Raw genomic sequence first — 12,964 nt, 5'->3', positions numbered from 1 at the left:
TTGGAGTTAATTGCTAAGCTTTTGGAATGTCCCATCTAATAAAGGTGTCCTTTTTTACCTGGGGGCCTTGACCATGCCAGAAAGTCTAACAATGTGATTTATAGTGGGGACTTTGAGCCACTTGGTGTCAGCTTGACCAGCAGAGGAGCAGGAGACTGAGTTCAGCCACAGTGGCACCAAGGTGAGCTTGCCTGGTTGGCAATACTCTGTGCATATTGTCATGCATAATTTCTACTAGGATTTAGTGCTGTCCATGAGAGGACAACTGGAAGCTCTGCATTTGGAACTCTCCTGGACTTGTGTCGCATGTGTCTCTTCTTTGGCTGATTTCAATCTGTATCCTTTCCCTATAATACACTGTAACCATGAGTGTAACACCTTTCAATGAGCTCTGTGAGTCCATCTAGAGAACTATCAAACCTGAGGGAAATCTTAGGAACCCCTGAACTCTGTAGTTGATGTCAGATGTGAGGGCAGTTTTGTGGACTGTCTTCTCTCTAACTATGCAGGTGGGAACTCTTATTATTCCCATCTTACCTTTAGGAAAACTGAAGCCAAAAGACATTAAATAACTTCCCTGAGATATACACACCAGCTAGTAGTTGAGACAGCGTTTGATCCTAGATGATCTGACTTTGCTTTACTCTCTATTACGTTCAAATTTCCGCAGGAATAGAGAGGCCCTTATTCATGTTTGTATTCCCTATGCACAGCATAGGGCCTGGCATTTAGTGCTCAACAAAATTTCAATTAATGAATGGTATGTATATACTGCTGATAATATTTCACAGTAATACATACAAAACAGCAAAATATGTGATGAGGACCTTAAGCTTGGGAGTCAGTGGACCCATGGGTTTGAATCCTGTTTCCACCACTTGGTAGTTGCTCTGACTTTGAAATAATTACTTAACCTCTTTATGCCCCAGATTTCTCATCTGTAAACTGGAATAATAACGTCTATATCATAGTGCTGTGGTGAGGACCAAATGAGCACTTAGCACATAGTAAATGTACTTGACATGGTATGACACAGTGTGTGACCCGAAAATATATTGACTTATTTGGGTTTTGTATTATTTGTATTTCTGAATTAGCAGTGGTAGAATTTGGGAATGGTTTATGATTAAATCCAACCCTAAGAAAAAGTGTGAAGTGCAATTGAGACTCTGAGCACCCATATACTTCATTCAGTAATTATGCTGCCTCATGCCCATGGTAACTGGATGCACCTATTAGTTTCCCACTTTCCAGTGTCCCCTGTGCATCTGCTCTCTTTGTAAGGTGTGTGCTTACAGTGGGTCCTAATTCTGCTTATTTGTAATTGCATTTGTAATTGTAATTGCCTAATTTGTTTAAATATTATTTAAATGATTAGGTATGAATGTGAAAAGATTGGAGAGCTTTCACAGTTATCCTCCTGACTTTCTTTTCCCTTCTAATGGGGGCATTCTGTCCTTGTGCTTTCTTCAGGGGAAAGAACCAACCAAGCTCATTCATACATAGTCATAAATGACTGCTACCCCTCTTAGGACACATTGCATTTTATAAAAAATGTAAAACTGTTTATTTAACTTGGAAAAGATTTCAGCATTCTAAACCTATAAAACAATAACAACAGAATGTTGCAAATTGTATTTTAAGTCCAGAAGTTTCTTGAACTTTGATGCAGTGGCTCTTTGCCACAGTTATGAAAGGCACAGAATGCTATGTCACTATATACAAAAACAAGAAACCTGAACCAATGGATGCTCATTCAGTGTTAGCAGGTCCAGCTTCCCGGTGCATGCCCAGAGCTGCGGCCCTGCCTAAAAGCATCTCCACCACTGCCTCAATGTGGAGCATAAACCATCCAAGAATTTCCCTTGTTTTTTTCTTTTTACAAACTATAGATACGTACAGTTGATAACAGTATTTCTAGCCAAAAACTATAGTTAACACCATCTTATAAATTAAAAAACAAAAGACATGCCAGAAACATCTTTAAATGGTTTATCACACCAACAGCAAAGTGCATGGAGTGAGGAGAACCACAAGAGTGCCTTTTCATTTTGAAAATGTTTTGAAATATGTACAACTTTGATACCATTTCAGGGTGCTACTGACATCCACGGCCACTTCATGTAAACCACTGACAATTTCTAGAGCACTTAAGAGACTACAATATAATGATCCAATTTTGTAATTAAACCTGATGAGTGCAACAGACACTTCTCAAATAAGAGATGGGTCCAGTACAGCTCTTCCCTACTCCAAGATATTCACTAGAAGACAGATTTTTAAATTCATCCCACTCCCCCTCTTCTTCCTCCTCCTTCTCCTCCTCTTCCTCTTCCACCCTTTCCCAGGCAACTTTAGCAGGACACTTGATACCATCAAACTTCCCTTTAGACTTACACTCAGCAACGTCCTTCTAGTGCTTCTTCAGCTTCACTGCCTTGTTGCTGTAAGGCTGCTTTTCACCATCACTCAGGTTGTTCCCCATCTCACCCAGCTTTTTGGCTGCATGTCCAATAGAGATGCCAGGGTTTGTGGATTTGGTCTTGGGGCAGAATTCTGAACAGAACAGGAAGAATCCAGACGGTGGCCGATTTGGGGCATTAGGATTCTTCTTGCCTCCCTTAGCTGGCCCATAATCCTTCATTTCCTTATCGTAGCCTATTTTGTCTGTCTTTGTCTCTGTACGTCTGCACAAAGAAGGCATAAACAGACCTCTTGTCTTTGGTTTCTTAGGTTGCCTTTAGCCATCCTGACTATTGTTTGCCAGCCAGGGCAGCGCAGGGCACGATGCATGGCTGGGCACTCCCGGCCTCTCACTACCTGCCTCCCTGAGAGTTGCCTTGCCAATTGCTTTTTTTTTCTTTATTAGAGAAGTTGTGGGTTTACAGAACAATCATGCATAAAATACAGGATTCCTATACATTACTCCACCATCAACACCTTTCATCGGTGTGGAAAATTTGTTACAATTGATGATAGCACATTTAAAAAATTGTACTATTAACTAAAGTCCATGTTTTAACTTAGGGTTCACTGTTTGTATAATGTAGTTCCATGGATTTTTTTTTTTAATATTGGTAGCAATTGCATTTTAATAGGTGTTTAGTGCCCTAGACTAAGGCAGTTGTGTACCAAGGACAGACTGACAGGTTCATCCTATCCAAAAGCATGCCATGAATCCTCCTGGATCCCTACTCTGCATACTTGGAAGTAGAATTCTACAGAGTCTGATAATAATTGTGCATTGTGTCAACAAGTCCATTCATGCCTCTGGCCAGAGTCAGTGTAGGCTAATTGTCTAATTGGCATTTGTCTTACTTCACTGAGAGTAGTACAGGATGCATTATAGTTAAATCTGGAAGCAGAACCTAGAACTTGTGGTACAGCTTTTCCAGCTCAACAACATCCTCCTACTACTGCATTGTGAATTCCGCAAGGGTGAAGATGTGGCTTTTTCTTTTTCTTTTTTTTCTTTCTTTCTTTTATTTATTTATTTTTTATCTTTGGCTACTGCCTTGGTAAAGGTTTGTGAAAAAGACTCAATTTCCACTCAATACATGTTCATTTAAACTTACCTTTAATGCAGAATTAAGAATATCATACAATTGGAAGGGACTTAGAGAACTTCTAGCCCAATCACCTCATTTTTTACATGAAGAAACTAAGCCAAAGAGAGGTGAAGTGACTTGCCTAGGGACACACAGTGAGTTAATTCCCAGAGCTGGGTTTAGAACAGGTCTTTTGACTCCTAACCTGGGGCTCTTTTCACCATTACAGCTATTGAAATTGGAAAATTATTAATCATATCCAACATTTATTGAATGTTTATTATAGATGCTGTTAATATCCTTTTACATTTATTAACTCATTTAATTCTCACAACAACCCTATGTAGTAGGTACCATCATTATCTCCTTCTGCAAATGAAGAAACCGAGGCATAGGAAGGGAAAATGCTTTGTCCAAGGTAAAATGATAGAGTTAGAACTTGAAACTTGGAATTTTGCCAGAAGTTACTGTAATAGCTTGAGGTTTCTTTATGTCTTCTCAATTTTTCCAGTTTACATCTTTTGGATATTTAAAGCAATGTCTCAATAGTTCTCTTGTACATCAGAGAGTGATAGTCTTGGCTATTGTACTTAGCATGAATTGCACTGAAGTTACTGTAGGCTGGTGTTCAGATATGCATCTGAGCATACCAGTCAAGATTATCCAAATAATCCTTGCTTTTCTGTAGATGTTTCCTGTTTTTTTTTTTTTTTGTTGTTGCTGTTGTTTTTTTTCAGAGATGATTATGCTTTACAATTAGGGAAAGATAGTGGTGAGGTAACATGAACTATGGCTTCTTCTCCTGAACTCAACACTGAAGTGGTGACAGAAGTATGAAGAAGGTTTTAGATCTGAAAGAAGAACATAAAAATTGTCACAAATCCCTGGGGAGAGAGAAAGTTGTCAGGTCCCTGTGTGGAAGGTATTGGTGGGTCAGAGCAGAAAAGGGTTCTGTGCCAACTATCAGGAATAGGCAGAGGGAAAATTTTCAGTTATGCTATTTTCTCTCTTCCCTATTTCCCTGAGTAGGTCCTGACCTTTGCTGTCATCACAGTGAAGCAGAAAGATTGTGGCACCAGTACAGTACTGGCAGGAGTATGGGATTGTTCTTAATTCAGGCTGGGGATGGAGGCAGATAACAAAAGCTAAGTCTTCACATAGCTCCACACCCATGTGGGCTACACCACAAGGTCTGGATAATAAGAAGGACCAGGGAGTGGGTTCCCTGAGGCTCATAGTTATCTGGAGCAAGAAAAGTCAGTGGGAAGGGGCCAAACCTAGATTTTAATGTCAAACACTTTCTTTTTTTTTTAAATTCAATTTTATTGAGATATATTCACATACAAAGCATACATTCAATTGTTCACAGTACCATTATATAGTTGTGCATTCACCAAAATTAATTTTTGAACATTTTCATTACCACACACACAAAAATAATAAGAACAAAAATTAAAGTGAAAAAGAACAATTAAAGTAAAAAAGAGCACTGGGTGCCTTCTTTTTTTTTTTTGCCCCCATTTTTCTACTCATCCATCCATATACTGGACAAAGGGGAGTGTGGTTCTTATGGCTTTCCCAGTCACATTGTCACCCTTCATAAGCTACATTTTTATACAATCATCTTCAAGATTCAAGGTGTTCTAGTTTGCTAATGCTGCCAGAATGCAAAACACCAGAAATGGATTGGCTTTTATAAACGGGGTTTATTTGGTTACACAGTTACAGTCTTAAGGCCATAAAGTGTCCAAGGTAACACATCAGCAATTGGGTACTTTCACTGGACAGTGGCCAATGGTGTCCGGAAAACCTCTGTTAGCTGGGAAGGCATGTGGCTGGTGTCTGCTCCAAAGTTCTGGTTTCAAAATGGCTTTCTCCCACAACATTCCTCTCTAGGCTGCAGTTCCTCAAAAATGTCACTCTTAGTTGCTCTTGGGGTGTTTGCCCTCTCTCAGCCTCTCCAGAGCAAAAGTCTGCTTTCAACAGCCGTCTTCAAACTATCTCTCATCTGCAGCTACTCTCTCAGCTTCTGCACATCCTTCAAAGTGTCCCTCTTGGCTGTAGCTCCTCTTCAAAATGTCACTCACAGCTGCAGCTGCACTGAGTTCCTTCTGTTTGTCAGCTTATTTATATGGCTCCGCTGATCAAGGCCCACCCTGAATGGTTGGGGCCATGCCTCCATGGAAATATCTCATCAGAGTTATCACCTACAGTTGGGTGGGGCACATTTCCATGCAAACAACCTAATCCAAACGTTCCAACTTAATTCCCACTAATATGTCTGCCCCCACAAGATTGCATCAAAGAATATGGCTTTTTCTGGGGAACATAATACATTCAAACCGGCACACAGGGGTTCTGGGTTGTAGTTTGATAGTTTCAGGTATTTACTGCTAGCTATTCCAATTCATTAGAACCTAAAAAGGGTTGTCTATATTGTGAGTAAGAGTGCCCACCAGAGTGACCTCTCAGCTCCCTTTGGAATCTCTCTGCCACTGAAGCTTATTTCATTTCCTTTCACATCCCCCTTTTGGTCAAGAAGATGTTCTCCATCCCACGATGCCAGGTCTAGATTCCTCCCCAGGAGTCATAATGCCAACCACTTTCTACCTATTGCAATCACCCCCTCCTATGCTCTATAAACTTACAAGAAGGGGGATAAGTTAGGGTTGGGCTTTTGCTCCTCTCTTTTAGATATACAACCCTGGCCAGTGTTCTGTAAATGTTTGTTCTCTTGGAGAACATAAAATGCTAGAAGAAAATGTCAGAGTAAAATCACTAGGATGAAAAGACAGAGAACTGAACAACTTTTACCAGATAAAGCAGAATTGATAAAACTAACAGAAGAAGAATTTAAAATAGACATAATAAATATACTCAGAAAGATAGGGAGTATACTGGAGATATGAAGCAATAACAAGAAGTTTAGAAGAACCTGGTGGAAATACTTGGTACAAAACTACACTTGTATAAAACAAAGATTCAATAAATTGATTGACTAGCAGAGTGAATATAGCCAAAGAATGAATTAGTGAGTTAGATGATTAGGACAAGGAACTCTTTTGGAAAACATTAAGAATAAAGAGAAAGTATAAAACAAATGTTAAGAGATATGGAGGGTTGACATAGAAATCTCAGTATCAGTGTTCAGTCAGGGTCCTGGCAGGAAACAGAAGACACACTGAGTTGGAATTTCTTTTTTCATTTTTTTAACAATTTTATTGAGATATAGTTACATCCATACAGTCATCCAAAGTATACAATCAATTGTTCACAGTATCATCATATAGTTAGGCATTCATCACCACAGTCAAGTTTTGAACATTTTCATTACTCCAAAATAAAAACAAAAATAAAAATAAAAGTAAAAAAGAACACTCAAAACAACCTATACCCCTAACTGCACCCCCCCATTATTCATTTATTTTTTTGTCACCATTTTTGTCCTCATCTGTTCATATACAGGATAAAGGTGGGACTACAAGGTTTTCAGAATCACACAGTCACATGGTATAAGCTACAAAGTTATACACTTGTTTTCAAGAAACAAGGCTATTGGGTTACAGTTCAACAGTTTCAGGTATTTCCTTCTAGCTATTCTAATATACTAAAACCTAAAAAGGAATATCTATATAAAGCATAAAAATAACCTCCAGAATGACCTCTTGACTCCATTTGAAATCTCTTAGCCCCTGAAACTTTACTTTGTTTCATTTCTCTTCCCCCTTTTGGTCAAGAAGGCTTTTTCAATCCCACAATGCTGGGTCCAGACTCAACCCCAAGAGTCATGTCCCACGTTGCCAGGGAGATTTACACCTCTGGGAGTCATGTCCCACTAGTGGGGAGGGCAGCAAGTCTGAGCTGGAATTTTGAAGAGACTTTAATGAAAGTACTATTTAAAGAATAGAATTTAAGGTGAAAAATTTCATCAGAGTCAAAGAGGGACATTGCATGCTGGTAAAAGGAACAATCAATCAAGAAGATATAACATAAAGCCACAGCTGGCAAACTATGAAGAAAAAATTCATATATTTACAATTGTAACTGGAGATTTTGACATATTCCTTTCAAGAAATGATAAAGGAAACAAAAATTAAATAAATATTTGGTATAAGTAATATAATTAACAAGCTTGAACTAGTACTATAATACATAGGTATACATACACATGTAAACCATATAACATTTGTTCCAACAGAGAGTACAACATATTTTCTAGCCAAGATAGAACATTAAAAATACTTTACTATGTACTAAAGCACAAAGAAGTCCCAATAAAGATCAAATAACCAACACCATTCAGACCATGTTCTCTGGCCATAGTGCAACAAAATAAGAAATTATTTTTCAAATAAAAGGATACCTGAGAAAGAGGTAATAATAAGGAAAATTCAGAAATACATAAAAGTGAAAGGCAATGAAAACACCACCTAGTATAATTCATTGGACACAGCCAAAATAGTATTTAGAAAGAGATTTATAGCTTTAATAGAACATGAGAGAGAAAAGGAACAAATAAACTATTTTTTTTCAACTCAGGAAGTTGGAAAAAGATAAACTGAATACTTTAAGGGAAAAAAAATAACCAGAAGGAGGAAATTTTTAAAATGGGACATATTGAATAAACCACAGAATTCCCCCCAAATTAGAGAATGTTAACAAATCCAAAAGCTTTTTCTGGGGAAATATCAATAAGAAAAATAACAGCTAAAACTTATATAGTGCTTACTGTATGCTAGGTGTTGTTCTAAACTCTTGACAACTATTAATGCATTTACACTTACAGTGACACCATGAGGTAGGTAGTATATATTATCTCCATTTTACAGATGAAGAAACAAAGTAGAAGGGGTTAAGCGAATGCTGTGAACCACTGCAGAAACAGTAGATATCATAAAATCATTAAAGGATATTATGAACAAATATTCATCAAAATGTGGAAAACCAAAAAAGAAAAAAAAATCAACAAATTTCTGGAATACTACAAAATGTCAAACTTATTTCAAGGAGAAATAGAAAATTTGAATAAGACAAAGACCAAGAAGGAATCTGAAATAGTATCAAAGATATCTCCCCTAGGAAAAAAAAGCTCCAGGCCCAGGTGGTTTTACAGTTGATTGAGATAAATGTTTCAAGAAAGAGAACTCTATCTTGTGCAAGTTGTTCAAAAGAATAGATGAAAGACAGATGCTCAACTCCCTTTTTATAAATTGAGGTGAAATTCATATAACATAAAATTAATCATTTTAAAACGTCCAATTCATTTTATGATGTCAAGTTAGCATTGACTTCAAGATGGAGGCCTGAGGGCACAGAGTGAGGAGCTTGTACTTGCAGTGGGGAAAGAAAGGCCCTACAGAATGAAGACTTTTAAATTCAAAGTCATGGCAAAACATCTGAAGTTCATTGTCAGGACTGTCATGGTACAGGAAGGGAACATGGAAGGTACATACAGAATTCTAAATAGAATCCTTACCATGAATGGGCTCATGGAGGACATTAAGTGATGGTGGTAATATGAGAAGCCATGCCACCAGCAACTGCAGGAAAGCTATGAAAGCTGCTTGTGAATGTACAGCATGGAAATGGCTCACATTCTTGATGTGAAAGGATCAGGCAGATCTGTGGCAGGACTGTTGAGGCCTGTCTAGTATGAAAACCCTTATCTAGTTTTTGTCTCCACCTCTTTTCTTTTTCCAATCCCATTGTCTCTTACCTTCTCCACAATAAACTCGATTATGAATATGCAAGCAAGCCTGTATATACAGAGGCAATCCCACTAGTCAGCAGCAGACCCTCTCTATTATTAAGTGAAAGAGAAACTGAGTCAAAAAGTAGTCTAGGAAAGGTAAGGAAAATTTCTACAATATAGTGGAATATATCTATCATTTCCTACCCAATTATTATGTACCCCAAACCAAGATCTTATTATTGGAAAAGTTTTTGTTTCTGATTTGTTTCTCCACCTGTTAGATAAAGGGAAGAAAAGGAAGCATGTATGTATTTGGGATAAATTCTGCTTCTGAACTTGCTGCCTCCCCCCGCCCCCGTCCCAAAACACACACAAACCCCTGGGTAAGGATAGTACAGAAAAGGAAGAAAATTGTAGATTCATTTTACTCATGGGCATGTTTTAAAGCTATGAAGAAAATCCTAAATAAAACATAAGCTAACAAAAATCTGACATTATTTTATAAAATAATATAATGCCATGATCAAGTAGGGTTTATCTATGGAACACAAATATAGTTTCATATCCAAAACACTGTCAGGGTAATTCACCATAATAAGGAGAAAATTACATGCATGAATTTCAATTCGTGCAGAAAAAATTTTGATACAGTTTAACATATATTCTTTAAAAATCTCCATTAAACTGGCAATATAAAGGATATGATACAATAAAGACTATGTTTCAATAATCGTCAACACACATAATACCTAACAAAGATGAATTCCTTTTAAAATTCAGAAAATGCAAGGATGCCCCAAACACTGCTACTATTAAATATTGTACTGGAGATTCTAGCCAATATTATAAGGCAAGAAAAAGAAATAAAAGTATATAAATTGGAAGGGAAGAGACATAACAGTCAATATTTGTAGATGATATAATTGTCAACATAGGAAACCTAGCAGAGTTAGCAGTAAAACAATTAGAGCTGGCAAGAGAGTTCAATAATGTTATTGGATACATGATCATCTTACAAAAACCAACATCCAACCAAAAATATGGTGGAAAAGAATATATTATTCACAATAGCAACAAAGCCTAAAAAGTACATAGCAATTAACCAATTAAGGATACTACATAGGAGCTTTAAAGAGAAAAACTTTAAGGTCTGCTAACAAACAAAAAAGATCAGAAGAAATGGAATGATGAAACATGTCCATAGATGGGAAGATATTGTAAAAATGCCATACTATTCCTCTATTAATCTATAAATTTGATGCAATTCCAGTAAAAATTCCAATAGGATTTTTTCAAGACTCAACAAACTTATTTTAAAATTTACATGCAGCAAACAAATATCCCTGAACAGTTGCTTCATGAAAAAGGATAATAAAGAAAAGGTGCAAGTACAAAATCATTTATAATAAATGATGAGGTACAGGCCTAAGAACAGACAAATGGGAAAAAGGAACAAAATAAACAATGCAGACAGATCCATGTGTGTGTGGTGGCATCAAAATTGGATGGGATGGATGACTGTATGGTTTGTGAATATTTATCAATAAAACTGAATTAAAAAAAAATTGGATGGGAAAGGATAGATTGCTTTGTACAGCATGTTTGGAACACTGTTTGGAATACTGACTCATCTTATCACCAACTGTATCTCCAATATAGTTGGGTCTCTACCTCACAATATGTACAAAGTTCAACCCAAGATGAATTAAAGACCTAAGTATGAAATGTGGAATATAAATACAATAGAATTTATTGTGACTTTTGATAACAAACCATAGCATTAATTCATTAATTACTCAATAGTTGTTAATTTTGGAAAATAGATTCAATAATTACACCAAAGAGTTAATAACAATTTACTTCCCAATGTCCTGACCAAAAATATACTGTAATAATCCTAATGAAATTTTTTTGTTCCATTCTAATTTATTTGCTCATATTATTGAGGAAACTGAACACATTAAAATCTTTTGCTTAATATGTTGATTTTCTGTTTTAATTGTTTGAAAAGCATTCTAAATAAAGTAAAAATTAATCTAAACAGAAAAAAGAATAATGCTTCAAACTTGAGCCAACCATCTATTCTAAAAAAGCTTGCATAAAAAGGAAAAATGAATTCACTTCCTATGAGTGTGAATTCCTTCAAAATGGTCACCTCAAATCATATTCTAATGATTTTATCCTTGCATTACTTGTGGAACACCTCTTTTAGAATTTCCTCTAGGGCCTGTGACACTTTTTGTTGTGGTTGGTAATATTTTCGTTAATGGGAAAACTTCCTCTTTGGGGGGATCTGATTTTTAGAAACAGTAAAAGTCATTCAGAAACATGTCCGGTCAAAAAGCAACCATGCCATTCTTGGTCAAAGACAAAGATGTGTAATCACAGTATAATAAGACTTATTTTCTCATTTGGGCAAAAACAAAACACTGGCTCTGGGGACTACATTTGTTAAAAATGTGAGATTAGGAAGGTATGTAGGATTCAAAATATGGAAGCTTTGATTGCAAAGCTAATGAGTTTGCAATTCCAAATGCAATGGGGAGGTATTATCGGTTTTTGAGCAGCGGAGTGACATGTACAGTAAAGTGTGGATGTAGGGAAAGTGAACGATGTTTAGAAAATCAAATCAAGTATCTTTCTGAGATCTAGGACATTATGATTTTTTCCTGTTGTAACTGACATAATAACCCTTCTCAGGAAAAGAAAATGGCTTGGCATAATTTATTAGTGAAGTAATATTCTATACTTTCAGGTTAAAAATAGTTTTCCTTGATGGAGAGGATGGAAATGAGGGGTAGTAGAGTATAAGAGAGATCATTGATTTTTGATAATCAGTATGATATTGAATCATTAAATGATTTATACTTTAAAAATTCTTTTTAAAATGATGTAATAAATACCCATTTAAGGAGTTACATATTGTATCTTATTTGTATCCTGTGCATCTTCTATAATGCCTAAAAATTTAGAGTATCTTTTTCTATTTGAAGGTATCAGCACTCACCTGGTTGAATTAGAAACTTCTGAGTTATTCTAGACACTTTACTTTTCTGTACCATCCACATTAAATATATAACCAAGTCCTATTTTGCTACAATATCACTGCCTTAATTTAGGTCCCTGTGAACTGCCTATAAACTACAAGTCACCTAATTGATCTTTGTAATACAGTTTCAGTCCTCTCCAATTTATTTGTTCAGTCATTTATTCAATTCACTTAATTATGCAAATAATGATCAAATGGCTTCTATACCAGGCACTGTATTGGGCTCTAGGTATACAATAATGGACAAAGTATTCATGATCTCTGCTTTCATGTAATTTATAATTTCGTGGGAAGATTGCTATAAACCTTTATATGATTATGAATTATGATCAGTTCTATGAAGAAAAAGAGCAGAGAACTATGAGACAGGATGACAGGAATGAAGGACACCACATGGTAGCCAAATTAATCTTTCTAATATGATCATGCTTAAAATCTTTCATTATCTCCCAATTGCCTGCAGGATTAAATGTAGACTCCTTAAAATGGCTCACAAGAAACCATATGTTTGTACCGTAATGTCTAGTATAATATCAAACTCAGAGAGACATAGCAAATGTTAATAGAATGAATGAATAATAAAACTTAAAAATGATTTTAAAACAACTCTGCATTTGCTTGCATTAATAGTTTGTCACTTAGTTTTGAAACAGATTGCCAAAAACTTCATTAAAA

General features: G+C 36.2%; 1 pseudogene; it reads left to right on the top strand.

The window, feature by feature from the left end:
- The first annotated feature begins 8,932 nt into the window (after positions 1 to 8,932).
- LOC119518642 lies at positions 8,933 to 9,188 on the top strand (annotated as a pseudogene).
- Positions 9,189 to 12,964: the final 3,776 nt, after the last annotated feature.

Source organism: Choloepus didactylus, chromosome 2 (assembly GCF_015220235.1).
Source record: "Choloepus didactylus isolate mChoDid1 chromosome 2, mChoDid1.pri, whole genome shotgun sequence".
NCBI lineage: Eukaryota > Metazoa > Chordata > Mammalia > Pilosa > Megalonychidae > Choloepus > Choloepus didactylus.
This window is presented reverse-complemented; position numbering and strand designations above follow the sequence as displayed.